This window comes from Adiantum capillus-veneris, chromosome 18 (genome assembly GCF_014529385.1).
Source record: "Adiantum capillus-veneris isolate H3 chromosome 18, ASM1452938v2, whole genome shotgun sequence".
Taxonomy (NCBI): Eukaryota; Viridiplantae; Streptophyta; class Polypodiopsida; order Polypodiales; family Pteridaceae; genus Adiantum; species Adiantum capillus-veneris.
In genome coordinates this window covers 101,004,180-101,019,691 of record NC_140948.1, presented here as the reverse complement: position 1 = coordinate 101,019,691, position 15,512 = coordinate 101,004,180, and the positions used below count along the sequence as shown (strand labels likewise).

Genomic DNA, 15,512 nt, shown 5'->3' with positions numbered 1-15,512 from the left:
ATATAGCAAATCTCGAAAGATAGCCACCTTAATAAAACCTTCACGCCACTAGATGTAGAAGCCTCTCCCAATTATAAGATTTTTCATTTTTTCAAAATTAAGGAAGCATGATGGTATTTTTTTTGAAGGAAAGTGGATAGAAGCTAAGGATCCCACATATCCAATACAAGTGAGAGTGTGGGCAAGTTACAATATAAGTACAATGTTTACAATATTGATTTACCAAGAAACGTCATTCGAGTTGCACCATGCGGGGTTGAGCCCATAACCTTGGGCCAAAACATCCCCCCTTATAATCGACTTGACAAACCTCGAATTTCAAGGGCACTTCGGTAATTTTCGATGAAAAAAAAAAGTAGGGAGGCAAAGTTTCCAAAATGCACTAAGAAAAATTCTCTGCGCCATCCACAAACTGTCGCATGCAAGCAAGGCGCTGCTTAGAACGCGCCCTGTCAAGTAGGTCTCTCTCTCTCTCTCTCTCTCTCTCTCTCTCACACACACACACACACACACACACACACGCGCGCGCGCGCGCACACACACACACACACACACACACACACACACACACACGTAGCAAATCTGTATTTGTGCTGAAGCGAACGACAAGATGATATAGTAACTCTTGCTGAGCCTGAACGCTTTAGCCCTACATTGCCAGACTCCAGAGCCTGCCACTAAAAACGACAGAAATGATTGTGCCCGGTTTGAGACAATGCAAAGCGCAATCGCCCAATTCATGGCAGGAAGGATGCGGTAATCACATTCACTAAGGGCGCCTGGCATGAGTTGGTGGAACGCCAAAATGCACAGTATTTTACCATACATCTCGGCCAACATCTTCTAGTTTGTGCCATACCCCCTCTTGAAAGAATTGTAAATGCGCTCGATTATGCTTGGCAAACAACCATAGGATAGAAACTAGCTCAATAGACCCTGACTCTGAGTACTTATGTACTAGACCCACCACATACATCCAACACTTGCACAAAGACATCTCGGCCAACATCTTCTAGTTTGTGCCATACCCCCTCTTGAAAGAATTGTAATCGCGCTCGATTACGCCTGGCAAACAACCATAGGATAGAAACTAGCTCAATAGACCCTGACTCTGAGTACTTATGTACTAGACCCACCACATACATCCAATACTTGCACAAAGACAACATTCTCTGAACATTCACATCATTATCCCCGTTGAGATCTCAGATGAGAATCATGATCATTGTAACTTATTAAGCAATCACATTTAGACCGTGCTGATCTGTTCATGGGTGCCTTAATCTACTAAATCTTGTTACTAGCACATTCATATCACCCATCAAGTGACTTAGACAAAGTGCTCCAATCATTTCATCTTTCCTACACGTACTCAAACAATGCACACATGAGAGAGCACATATAACATATTCATTATAGGAATTCCGATTTCAAATGTAGAACACTGTCAGCCTGTCAGTATCCTTGAAATCTCAAAAAGATATCAGAGACTTTATTCCCATTGAGGTGATGTCACGTGCACATCTAACCCTATGTGCATGTGGACAAGCTTACTCACACTTCTAGGGTTTAGGACAACCCTAGGAAGTGTTTTGTCACCTTTGTGAGCTTGTACACAAGACGTGCATGTCCAGGCACTTTAGTGTAGTTGCATACCCTCTGATTGCACATGAGCACAGCTAGTGTCTGCTAGGTGGCACTAAGGGGAGTGTTTTCAAACAGTTGCATTAGTACCAAGCCTAGGGAATCATTTGCATATGAAGCACCTCTTATCAAGGGTTTTTAAACTTAACAATAAGAGACATATAGAAGCATTTTAATAAGTTGTTGGGTATTTTCTAGAGATCTACTCGACCCAGCAATAAATCCCTATATATAAGTGACCCTATGGGTCACCCATTGAAGCAAGTCAGTATCCCTTGGGCAGCCAGCCCACAGTACCCAGCCCTCTTTGGAGCCTCGACACCCCAATTGTACTTGTGAGTCCCGGGCTTGGAGTTGAGTGTGCTGCCAGCCAGAGTCTGTATGGTTCTATGAGTTGTCGAGTACTAGTGAGTTCTTAGTGTGCTATTGTGCTTTGAGTTGTTGTTCCATTGCTGTGTGATGTTTTCTTTCCGTTGGAGTGAGATTTCATGCACACTGCACTGAGGAGCACCCAGAGCACGACACACTTTTCCTGCTACAGGGAGAAAACACGCTCACTCTCTCTATCGAAGGTCCCTCTCCCATGATCATTCGCTATGAGCAAAGTATTTCTTTTTTGTCATTAATTTCTCTCTCTCATGTTTTGAAAGGGGATAACATACACAGTTCAATAGCATCTATCACAAGACGGGCACAAATAGAAAAGAATAGACTGAACAGACTTTTAGCAATTCATTAACAATTGAACTGAGAGAGAGAGAGACGACACGCGACACGGAGTGGCAGAATTCCACCCCAGAGAGTATTGGCTCAAAACCTTGGCGCCCCTTTCGGTATTTCTTTATATTGCATCAACACAGTACAAGCCGGTACTCCTGACTTTACACCTTCTCTAGGAAGCATGCCAGAGATTGAGCCCTAACCTCATAGGCCCTTGGCCTGAAAAGTAGTTTACATGAAAAGCCTTCAAACTCAAAAGCTTTTGCTCCAAAAGCAATGCCAAAAAGTTGCCAGCGTAATTTACGGAAATCCGTACGGTGTGCCACGTCATCAGCCAGCGCAAAATGCGAAATCCGTACAGTCTACCACATCATCAGTCAACGTAATTTTTGGAAATGTGCCACATCATCAGCAGCTACGCAATTTCTTGTGTGTGTGTGTGTGTGGGTCCTGCTTTATTTTCTTTATGTCACTTGGGGCCCCCTCGGACAGGGTCCCCATAAGTTGGTAGGACTTCTTTTGTTACTTGTTCTTCTTAGGGTTTAGGCCCCTTGGCCAGCATCTGCAAGTTGGCTCCATTCTTTAGGCTTGGACACGTCAGCAGTTTGTGACATCTCCCCTTCTTGAAAGAGAGTAATCGTCCGCGATTACAACATATCTGCAAAACAACTCAAGTTAGCTAAAAAATTTCCGAGGGACAATCAATTTGATCTTTCCTCTAGGTCGGAACTCATGATATTCCCGTGTAGTAAAATTAGCTATCACACCCAGATCGCACTGATCTTCCACGGGTGCCTTGATGCACTAAAATTACATACCCCCCAAGCAATCTCATCCAATTAGGAATATTCAGTGGTTGACACATCACAATGCAATACAAATGGTCACATATGCATGTTACAAGACATAGAAACATAAAGCCGCCGATGAACACTCCCCCCGCAAATAACCATCCAGGTCCGGGCCATGAGCTGTTCAACGACTCCTTCATCACTCCTCCCGCAAATAACCTAAAAAGGTCCTGGCCATGAGATATAGAGGCCTTTTACAACCAAACGCCCCCCAGACCGCAGCCTGCGTCGTTTGGAGGTGCTGAGAGTAACCACTGCTCAGACTTCTTAATACTCCCGCCCGTAAATAACCACAAGGGTCCGGGCCATGAGTATGAACAAGCATTCTCAAACATCATTCTCACCCTTCACTTGGGAGGAAACTCACCAATCATTGAAACAAGTATTAAAACCAGAGTCAAACATTTCAAATTGGTGCCAAGACAGATTCAAAACAGATACCATCATTTCAAACAAATTTCAAACCATACTTTCTCAAACAAAGTTCAAAAGTATCTAACTATAAAACAACTAGAAAGTTCATTCAGGGTTTTGTTCGGACAACCGAACTTTGAGGACAACTGGCTTGCCCTTCTGCATTACGGTGATGGTTCGGTTCCGAACCTAGAGAGTCGCATCATTCTTGTCATGCCAAGGCATGCCTAATAGAACATCACAATTGCCAACTTCATAATGTGGAAATCGGCTTTTCCATGATAATCTTGGATAGTCACTGGAAGAGCACCAATGAGTGGTACCACTTTCTGAGTTTGCCCTGTGGCTAGCTCAGCTTCAATTTCTCCACCCTCTGCATCATAAGCAAAGTGCATCTGCTTTAAGAATCCTGGATGGATGAAGTTCTTTGTAGCTTCGGGGTCAAAGAAAATAAGGGCTTTGAAGCCATTGACTTTGCCATATGCTTGACACAATTCATTTGTACTTTCAAGGCGTATGCCATAGATGTCAGGTACTAATCCAATAGCCGGTTTAGCTCGTTTGGCTGGAGATGGTCCTGGGTTTCTGTTGACCGTTGACGCGGGAGTTGGCTCTCAATACACAGTCCAATAATTCAGAAAAGAATCAGTCATTGCCTGAAAAGGAACCTCTCTCTGTCATTCATTCTCTACAGCATGGGAAGCATTTTTGTATGATAGAGATTTAATTGTTTGTAAGGATCATTAAGCCCTCAAGTGGCTCCAGTTTGTACCGAGTGCACCTTGGAGTGACCGTTAAGCTAGATAGTTCCAACCTTGTGAGCGATTTGGTAATCTGATTGATTACGTTTCTAGTATAGCTAGCCTCGTTGCAAATACGATTAGTCCCGCAAGATAGATCTTGGCTCTCGAGTCAAGGTCCACCGAACCCATTCATGAAGTATCTCTTGATGACATGAAAGTTAGTGCGCATTTTTTGAGTCTCTCATTCATGACGGTCTCTTGTATTTTCATCACCGTCTTTGTGTGTAACCTTCTCATAGGAAATCCATATTGCACAATGCACATGATTCACTCGAGTGAGCACCGAAGCGTGAAGATTACTTCAGGAAAGGTAGAAAGATTGCATTCATGGAAGACACAGTGTTGCATCATTGTTGATCGAGTCAATAAGTTTTGCATGCTCATTCCTTGGCACAACATAGACACAACACAAGAATTAGCCCATCATCATCTTCATCTCCATCTCCTTGTAAATCAGCCAGCGTTAGTATTCAGCCCTGAGTCCCAGTACCCAGTGTTTCCATTTTCAGCCCCATTTGCGTTAGAACGTAAGCGTTTTGGAGCAGATCAGCCAATTCCAGATTTCAACGGTAGTATCACACCAGTGTTTTCAGATTCAGCCCTCAAATCAGCTAGCATTTTCCAATTTTCAGCCCATCCTCGATATCGGTCATAGCAAATCAGCCCATAGCCTCATCGAGCCTTTAGATCACGTTATGCATCCCTAACGTTTTGCATTTCCAGCCCTTAGCCTCTTAGATCCAAGCATCTACTGCAAAATCCCATCAGTATCTCAGCATCTAGGACCATTGTATCAGCATTTGTGCAATCTAAAGCAAATACCTCTCTAGCGATAGAGGGGGGGACTCCTTGGAGGGGGGTTTATGACGATCCACCAGTGTTAAATCTTCTTTCTCTCTATCACTCACAGAATGTTCACTCGTAGTATAATTCTCTCTTTTCTCTCTAGTCTATTGCAAAACTCTCATGAAGTAAAAAGAACCTTGAGTAAGCACTGAGCACACATCATGAGTATTCAGTGTTCACCATCAATCACTTCCGCTGCAAGTTACAAGTAGCCTATGACAAAGGAGTGGAGTAACTCCCCACTTGTGTAGTCCGCACCACACCAGGTTCAACCTGTTGATTATCATCCCAGTAACTTTTGGAATAGTCGGAGCTAAACCAAATGCTTGAACTTCTTCTGCTGGAACTGAGCGCCCTCTCCTCTGCTTATATACCTGCTGAAGGCTGGGTCGAGCAGTCAACCCTACAACCCCATGACCCTGGAAATTGGTGCAATTAATTATAAAAATGCCAAATTTCTTGTAAAATGTTATGTCCCAAAACTGGTCGAAATTTGGACCTTCTGCTTGGACAATGCATATGCTGGGTGGTACTGGGTGTGCAATTAGAGGATATGCAACTACTCTAAGTGCTTGGACATGCACGGCCTGTGCATAGGCTCACAAAGGTGCCATAACACTTCCTAGGCTAACCTGAACCCTAGACCTGAGATAGCTTGTCCACATGCACATAGGGTTAAATGTGCACGTGACAACATATCTACACAGAGTGATGCTGAGCTACGCTCTCCTGATCATGTCAACCTAGAGAGGGTGTTGTCGCTATTGTCGCCACTGTAGCACCCCAAGAGTTTGCCTTGGAGGTGGAGACATAATATCGATCGTAGGTGGCTGTATCTTGCTGTCTACAAATTGGCCCTCTATGAAAGTAGCTGTCACCTGTTGAGCGGAAGATGGAAGCACCTATCCAGGATGGTACTGGGGCCGCCGATTGACACAGTCATGGTGATGGGCACGAACAAATCCCTCACAAGGAACTCTTTGTGTCGGCTGCATCTGTGTCATATGAGTGGGCTGCTGAAACCCCGGGGGATAGTAGTGAATATGCTGAGAGTGAGTACCTCCCATAAATTGTGTAGAAGTGAATATGCTGAGAGTGAGTACCTCCCATAAATTGTGTAGAAGGACGTGGCTGCCCATAACCATAGGAGTCTATACCTGTTTCACTGGACCAATCCATCCATATCCCATAGTAGTTGGAGTATGGTAATCTTTGGTATTGGGCTGTTGAGTCCCCATATCGCCTTGTAAAAGCATCTCTCGAAATCTGTGAACTTGAGCTTTTAGGTCGTCGATGATTTGGGATTTCACTCTCAAGGCTTGATGCAAAGCAAAGATTGTAGCATCTCTGTCCGCTATTGTGCTCTCGGCAACACGTAGGCATCCCTCCATTGTTGCATATGTAGCTGAGTGGCGTTGGTGATTAGCAGTCTACCGCTTTGCTCCAAGCTCAATGGTAGCGATAGCATTCTTTGACTCCTACAAAATCTCCTTAGAGAGCCAGAACAGCGAAGTAGAGTCTGCCATAATCGAAGATCCAGTAGTAATGCTTGATGCAAAGCAAAGATTGTAGCACCTCTGTCCGCTATTGCGCTCTCGGCAACATGTAGGCATCCCTCCATTGCTGCATATGTAGCTGCGTGGCGTTGGTGATTAGCAGTCTACCGCTTTGCTCCAAGCTCAATGGTAGCGATAGCATTCTTTGACTCCTACAAAATCTCCTTAGAGAGCCAGAACAGCGAAGTAGAGTCTGCCATAATCGAAGATCCAGTAGTAATGCTTGTGGGTGTAGGGCTCTCAAGGGGCAATGCAAGCGAGCTAGTAACATGCTCAATGGGTGAACCTGAGATAGGGAGAGATGACGAGGTAATTGCAGGTTGGTGTGTGGGAAATAGTAACTGTGGTAGGAATGAAGACGGGAGTAGTAGATAGAGGTGTATGTGAGGGAGATGCCACATATGTAACAGGAAGAGGTGGATCGGGAACGGCAGAGCTGACCACCTGCAGAGTAGAATCAGGGACGGAAGAAGTAGGAGCGCGTTGTGGAATGTGCATTATCCTAGTCTGGCTCTCTCAGAATGACAAAGGAAATAGTGACTCCGCCGTGTCTTTCACCACTTTGGCCGTGCTCTTCTTCTTCTTCTGTGATTGATTTGCAACACTTCAAAGAGTTTTTCTTTTTGTTTTTGAAGTCAACTGTCGCTATTGTGTGAGAGTGCGTGTTTGTGTGTGTGTGTGTGTGTGTGTGTGTGTGAGAGAGAGAGAGAGAGAGAGAGAGAGAGAGAGAGAGAGAGAGAGAGAGAGAGAGAGAGAGAGAGAGAGAAATGAAATGTTATATTAACGTCTTCAAAAGGCCAGAGTGACCTATGAGACCAAACTGATACAAAAGTGGTGAATCTGTTACAATGTCTGAAAAATGTGAAAGTGTGAAAATAAATGCGAAAAACTAAATACAAAGTATTAGGTAAACTTCTTAGGAGCATTCTGGGTGTCTGGCTAGAATGCTTCTAATCCTTTGTTGTAGTCTCCTTCGGTGAAGTGTGCTTCTGCATCTCGGTCGTGGTCGTCTCGATTTCCTAAGCTCAATCGCCCTGTCAATGAGGGTGCCTTTGGTATGAATGTGGGTACTCCTTTGTGCTCGCTGCTGGCCTCTTGCTTCTCCTTCCATTCCTGCTTCTCTCGATCTGAAGAAATCTGTGGTATGCCTCTGAGGCTGTAGTGCTCTTTGTCTTCTCATTAGATTATCCCTGTGCCGATGTAGTTCCAGTAGGTACAGGCCTAAGCACCTTTGATCTTGGTATTGCATGACTCTATCTAGAGGTCCAAGGCCTTCTTTAAATAGGCAATGGAAACACCCACGTATCTCATAGTATACGGTGCAATGACATATGTAGTGTAATTCTGTCTCCGGCTCCATTCCGCATAACTTGCAAATTCTGCTCTCAGGTGGGATTCCCCTAAATCTGCCAAATTCAATTTCCAGCTGGTGTGAGGATGTACGAATCTGACCAATAGCACATCTCAAACCATGAGACAGGTGGGTATCCATGTAGCTCGGGCGAATCACAAAACCATCTTCAGATAGCTGTAGGAAGTTTTCTTTGTAGTCGGCCATCTTCGTGCCCAATTCTTGTGTAGGGTCTACCCATGTCCTCTTAGTGTCCAACTATATAAGATCCTGGCGGATGATTTTATTAATCTCCGTTCGTGTGATTGCCAGTGATGGAGCCTCAAGAGAGTATTGGAAGGGGGGTAATCTTTCCATACTGAACCCGTGTCTCTGAAACCACGAGGACAATTGCGCATACCAGCATGATGTATCTCCTTTCATTGCTAATTGTCGAGAGGATTCGAGGGCCAATCTAGTATATCAGCAATTATTTGTATCCCATAAACCATGTAAAAAGGACACTGATCTGGTAAGAGCTTCAATTTCTATCGGAGGGGCAGCTAATTTCGCTCGGGTAATCGCGTGTGGTACGGAGGCCTTGGCTCTAATCATTCGGGAAATCATAGATACCAAAGGTCTTTCCATTGACTTCCAATTATCCTTATCCACAGATGGTCCCCAAATCTGGACCCCATAAAGCATAGCCGAAGCCACCACAGTATCAAAGAGCCAAAGTTTTGTTCGTGGTTCCTGGAACTGCACTTGTGAACACATCCTCTCCAACCGTCCCAAGGCCGCAGAGGCTCTGGACAATCTAGCATCCGCTGCTTTCTTAAGAGTAAACTTCGGTCCTGTAAATACCACACCAAGGTATGTGTATGCATTTGTGTACTCTACTGTATCCTGGCCATATGCAAATGTAGGTGCCGATCTCCTAACCCACTGCGATGTGGTGTTAAACACCATAACTTTGGTTTTACCCAAATTTACCGACAGTCCGCTCTTCTCCGCGAATTTATGTAATGTATCTAACTGCCTGTGCATTCCATCTGGTGATTCTGCTATCAATACAATCTCATCTGCATACAACAACAAAGGGATCCATGACCCTGCAAGTTGAGCACCTCTATCACCCTCTCTATCAATGTAATCTGATACCTCATCTATATACATACCAAATAAAGTAGGGGACAGTGGGCATCCCTGCTTTACTCCAACGGTGGAATGGACAATGTCGGAATCCCCTTCTGGAGTACGTACATAACCAGTTACTGACCCGTATAAGGCCATGATCCCCCAGATAATCTCTTTGGGGACCCCTAACTCTTGCATTCTGCGCATCAATCTGGCCCTTGGTACTGTATCAAAAGCTTTCCGAAAATCCACAAAGCAACAATACACCCTTCTCCCGCTTGCTCTTCCTTCCTCAATAATGGCTCTGAGCGTAAGAATATGATCTAAAGAGGAATAACCCCTCCTGAATCCAGCTTCTCCTGTTGCCCTTATGCCCTTATTCTGTGCCCATCTACTCAATTTTTGTTCCAGAATGGATGCGTACAGTCGGGTCAATGTGTGACCCACCATAATGGTACGGTAGTTCCCGGGTATCAGGATCCCCTGACTTGAAAATAGGTACGATAGTAGATAATTTCCAAGATTCAGGTAATCCTTCACACATGACCCGATTAAACAGACGAGCAAGGACTTCTGAAAGTAGATCCCTTGCATGGATCAGATGTTCTGCTACTAAACCCTCATGATCATATGCTCTTCTTGTCTTCATCTTATCAATGGCTTTTTCCACCATTTCCGTGGTAAAGAAAGTACTAGTAGCAAGGCATGGCTCTAGCGGATCTGGTAATGGAGGTTGTCCAGATACCGTATATAATGATGTTACATATTGACCCCAAATCTCAGGAGAAGTAATTGTCGGAGGTGATGAGTGCTCGTGAAATAAACGACAGGCCTCATGTGAGTCCTGACTCAAGAAGAGCTGATATAAATCCTTCTCCAGTTTGGCTAAAAATGCCCTTTTCTTGCGACGTACTATACACCGAAGAGCAATCCGAGACTGCTTATATGTGATGATCCCAAGTGTAAGCTCTTTCTGGACCTGGGTTCTTGTCTCTTTGCATTCCTCATCGTACCAACTGTTTTGAGGCACGTTCCCAGATCCTCTCTTCTGATCAGGCTGAGTATGTGGGTATGCCTCTTGTGCTGCTCCATGTAGTATCTTTGTTAGCTGAGAAGTAATCTCCTCTACAGTATATACTGGCTTGGCTGCCCACATCCTATTCTCTGGCGTGAAAGTATATCTTGTGTGTATCTTCTTCCTTTGTACTTGAGAGGCATTGTATTGGAAGGAGATTGATAAGGTCAAGAGAGCATGATTCATTGCAATCCCAACCGGTCTGGGTCCCACCTTAAAGTCCTCGATACTAGAAATAAAGCTTGGTGAAGTCATGACATAATCCACTAACAACACCAAAATGCTGATATGGTGAAGTGGGGGCGATCAGCCCCCCATGACTATCAAAGCAGGAAGACCCGTACAATACAACGTTTCATATGTGTATCTGTGGGTACCCCCCTGGCCCCATATGTAGGTGTCTAAGGGGAGATAGGGCAATGCAAGGAAAAACCCCCACGACCCAACAAGAAAAAATAGGAATATAGAGTGCGCCCGAACAAGGTGGGCAGCTGGCCCAGAAGTGGGCGACGGGACAGTGCAGTCTAAATGCATATGCAAAGGGTGGCCAGCCCGGAGGCACACTAGCTGTACATGTATGCCCTAGACCTATGTGTGAAGCAGCAAAGTGGGTTCGGGGGATAAGTCTGCTATAAGGTTACCGAGGGTGAGTGTAAGCAACTCTGAAGGTAGAAATCCAAATGATCAGGAGTATAGAAGAGCAAGTGCACCACCATCCAAGCCAAGCTCCAGGTGACTCCGGATGTAGTCGCCGGATGCCTGATCTTCCGCATCTCGCAGGTAAACTCTCCAAGAGAGTCCAAAGCACGGAAATCCCACTCCAGTCTGTAGATCCAAGCAATGGACCTGTCCAAGAAGAGATCCAAGATCCTCTCCCTAAGTCCATGTAGATGCTCTTGTGTAAGCAAGTGATCTGACGTGTCGAGGTCAAGTGGTAAGTGTCTATCCACCCAAGATGGTGGTGTCTTCTCTGGGAATGTCGAAATCCCATATGCCATGTGCATGGCCATATCTCGTGTGAACTCCTCTCATGAGTGCATAGGTGTGTCTATAGAAAACCACAAGTCACCACCCCCTCTGGAGTGCGCAACCGCCGAATGATGGCTGGAATGAATGGATCTCCCAAGGATCAAGGAATAGGATCTCACGTCGCCGTAGAAGGTACTGTCTCCAAAGCTGTAGCAGTCCACAATGATTTCTCAGACAACCATTAGATGGTGTCCTGACGGGCAATGGAGTGATCGACCATACAATAGGCAAAAAATCAGCCTGCTGTCCGCCCAAAAAGCGCCGCAAATGGTGCTGTCAATGCTGCTGTAACAGAGATTTTAGCATGTGTGTATGCCACCGATTAGTACGGGAGTGTCGCAAAGGTTCAGATGAGGGGGTTCTCGCAGTTTGCAGCCGTTAGAGGGCTGAAAACAGAGAAAAAACAGCAAGTAAAAGATGCCAAAAAATGCTGATCTCGTGTACGTACTTGAACGTGGGGATGGATCTGCAAGTACCATAGTATTTCCGTACGTCAATCACATCTCGGACGCACACTGGTACGGAAGTACGGACTAAGTACGGATCATACTACCCAAAACTCCACACGTCAGTCTTCAGATAGCCTACAACATAGGATGCTACATACTACACCACCATGTTTAAAACTCTATACACAAAGACAAAACCATAGAAACTTTAGAAATTAGAATTTAGAGACTAGCTTGTTGCTCAATCTACACATGTGACACGGGTGATGGTATAATCACTAGTGGGTACACTGAATTCCAATCAGACTTCTGTCAATGACCATGTGTCAATCAAGCATGTAGACAGAGAATAAAAAGTGGAGAGATGGTGCCTCTAAGTAATGAAGAAACCTCCAAACAATGAGGAGTCAGGACTATAGAAGCAGGCCAAAAAACATTCAGGAGTGGAGTCTCTTGAAGGCTGAATCCAAAACATAAGTAGAGACTAGAGGCTAGAATCTAAACTGTAGAGTCAACAGTGAACACCATACGGCATAAGTAAATGTCCAAAACCATTGTCCATAAGCAGGCGGCAGGTGCAGTGAGCTCTAACTCTCACCATAGCTCACATCCTCATTGTCATAAGCAGCATCATCCTCGTCCTCATCCTCATCCTCATCACCACCAACTGAGCATGATGCTCCAATAGCTTTCACCATCTGCAAAAAGTAAGAGCTCCTTAAGGCTTGGTCTGCTTGCTTCCGTGCTTGCAAGCCAAATGCACTTGCCAAACCCCCTTGAGAAACCTTCCTTTTCTTGCTTGAGGACCCCACATTGAACTTGGAAGAGCCACTTACATTAGTTGTTCCCTTAGCATGCGTACTCATTGAAGCACGTCCTTGAGTTTGAGAGGCATCTCCTTCCAAATCATTGACCAATGCATCTACAAAAGCAGCTTTGTCTTCTCCCTCTGGCCTTGCATCTGCATGCAATCTTCTAACAATCTCTACAACATCGGATGGGGCCTCATCACATGGGCCTCCCACACAATGGCCAACAATGCCCAATGCCCAAAATTCACATCACACGCTCTCTGAGTCCCTGCAATGTCTGCATAGAGTATACAGAGACATGCGCCCAAAGTCTGTACCAGCGGGCGGCCTAAAAACTGCAGCCGAAAGTATTTTGCCCAAATTTTTTTGACACATGGGCTGAACGAATAGGATCCCTTTCTGTACTTGATCCGTATTCGTACCCGTACGGCCGTACGGCTGGTCAATCGGAGGCGAATGAGAAAACTATGGCAAGTACCAGGCAGTGTTGGAGACTCCCGTGGATGTCTTGGCCGCTCATGTGTGTGCAAGGGCTCAGCGTTTTGCAAAAAAACGCAACAACCACAAAAACGCAGCAAAGGCTGAAAAAACGCAGATCTTGTCCATAAACGCAGGGCTGATTTGATACCGATTTGCTGTGTTTTGTTGCAGGAGGGGGCGTCAAGAGAGGGAGGATGAGATCGATGCCTGTTTGGATGCAAAAACGCAAGGCTGAGGTGAAAAAACGCTGATGGTTTCTGAAAACGCTAGGCAATGCAAAAAACGCTAGGCAATTTGCAGTTTTCTCGCGACGAAAGCGTGCAGAAATGCTAGCGCTGGCCTTGGTTTTCTGGATCGCAATGGTCTTCACTTGCTGGCGACTGATACTAGAGATCCTATTGGGCAGGACACTTGCAGGTCTATTGGCACTCCTTTGACAAGGAGTTGTTTTCACACTCAGTTCGGGACCTTCAAACAGTACATTCACACTGCATCAGCGGAGTACAACAGTTTGCTACACTGCTTGTGACGACATCACACCATGGGGATTTCTTGGCGGTCGGGACACCCCACCCGGTTGCAGACTCGCAGAGTTCGCCGGAGTATTGTTCATCAGTGGACATGGTAGTAGACATCTTCATATTTGCCTCACATATTCGGGCTTCATGCGGTTTGTTCAGCATCAGGTGCTGAGAGAGGGTGTTAGATTTACACCACTACTGCTTCACATACAGGTCTAGGGCATACATGTACGGCTAGTGTGCCTCTGGGCTGGCCACCCTTTGCATATGCATTTCGACTGCACTACCCGGTTGCCCACTTCTGGGCCCGTTGCCCACCTTGTTCAGGCGTCCTCTATATTCTATTTTTCTTGTTGAGTTGTCCGGGTTTTTCCTTGCATTGCCCTACCTCCCCTTGGGCACCTATATATGGGGTCAGGGGGTACCCACAGATACACATCTGATACGTTGTATTGTACGGGTCTTCCTGCTCTGATAGTCATGGGGGGTTGATCGCCCCCTCTTCACCATAGCAGCGTTTTGGTGTTCTCTACTCTCTCTCTCTCTCTCTCTCTCTCTCTCTCTTCCGCACACGTGCACTCTCACAGCTATCCTCATCCACTTCTGCAGGGCTGACATGGATGTTGATGACCCATGCCAACATGGGGGCGGCAAAACATTGGAAGCTCAACCAAGTGGACTCCACCTGGGCTCTAAATCCATTTGCTCTCAATTGCAATGATGTATAGAGTATTTGATGAAACCCACAAGGTATAGTGTTTATCAAGTAGTAGAGGCAATCACAGTGTGGAAAAGAAGTGAGGACATCACATCTTGCTTTTGGCTCTTTGACATCCCTGACCAAAAAAGTAATATTTGAAGACTACCAAAAGTGCTTTGTTCCTCTACTTTCTATGGTTTGGCGTCTTGAGTCTTAGGTCTTGTGTCCAGCACCGCATATTTGCACCATTCTTGCACATTGGAGCCTCGTCACCCCATTGTATGTGTGAGTCCTGGGCTTGGAGCTGAGTGTGCTAACAGCCAGATTCTGTATGGTTCTATGAGTTTGTCAAGTTCCAATGAGTTTTGAGTCTGTTGTTGTGCTTTGAGTTGTTGTTCCATTGCTCTGTGATGTTTTCTTTCTGTTGAAGTGAGGTTTCACGCATACTGCACTGAGGAGCACCCTTTGTAGAGAGCCTGACACACTTTCCCTTCTGCACGAGACCAAACTGGACAAGGCGAAATGGACTAGACTAAGCTGGATGAGGGCGAAGGTGGACTAGACCAAGCTGGACGTGGGCGAAGGTGGACTACACCAAGCTGGATGAGGCCAGTCTAGACTAGCAGACTAGACCAGGCGAGGGCATAAACCAGCTAGCTCCTCGACCGTGTACGCTCAATGGAGTGAGACCAGTTGAGGTCCCACTGGGTGTGCCAAAAATGAGAGCACCTATAGCAAGAAAATTGTGTCGTTCTCTCTACTGTGGGTGCTCCTCAGTGTAATATGCGTGAAACCTCACTCCAATAGAAAGGAAACACAATAGAGCGATGGAACGAGCGACTCAAAGACACAACCACAGACTCAGAACACCATGGAACTTGATTAACTCATGGGACAAATACAGACTTTGGCTGGCAGCACACTCAACTCCAAGCCAAGGACTCGTAGATACAATGGGGGTGTCGAGGCTCCAATGTGCAGGGAGAGTGTAGATGTGCATTGCTCAACACAAGACACACGAAGCTAGAACATAGGAAGTAGATGAAGCATACGACAACTAGAACCAACTACACATATATACAATAAAAAATAGCCACCAATGGCTAGCAAAATATCCTTGATAGTCTAGCTACGTCTATCTCCAA

At 45.5% G+C, this 15,512-nt stretch overlaps 1 protein-coding gene across 4 annotated transcripts in view; it reads left to right on the top strand.

The window, feature by feature from the left end:
* The first annotated feature begins 327 nt into the window (after positions 1-327).
* LOC147436096 (calcium-transporting ATPase 8, plasma membrane-type-like) overlaps positions 328-15,512 on the top strand; it is a 245,024-nt gene continuing 229,839 nt past the window's right edge. For 3 of the 4 annotated variants that reach the window (XR_015185155.1, XM_086488995.1, XM_086488992.1), the window contains exon 1: positions 328-456. The gene's annotated coding sequence lies outside the window, so the exon portion shown is untranslated. Of the gene's footprint in view, positions 461-15,512 lie in introns of all 4 variants that reach the window. The other variant, XM_086488993.1, reaches the window with a different exon arrangement.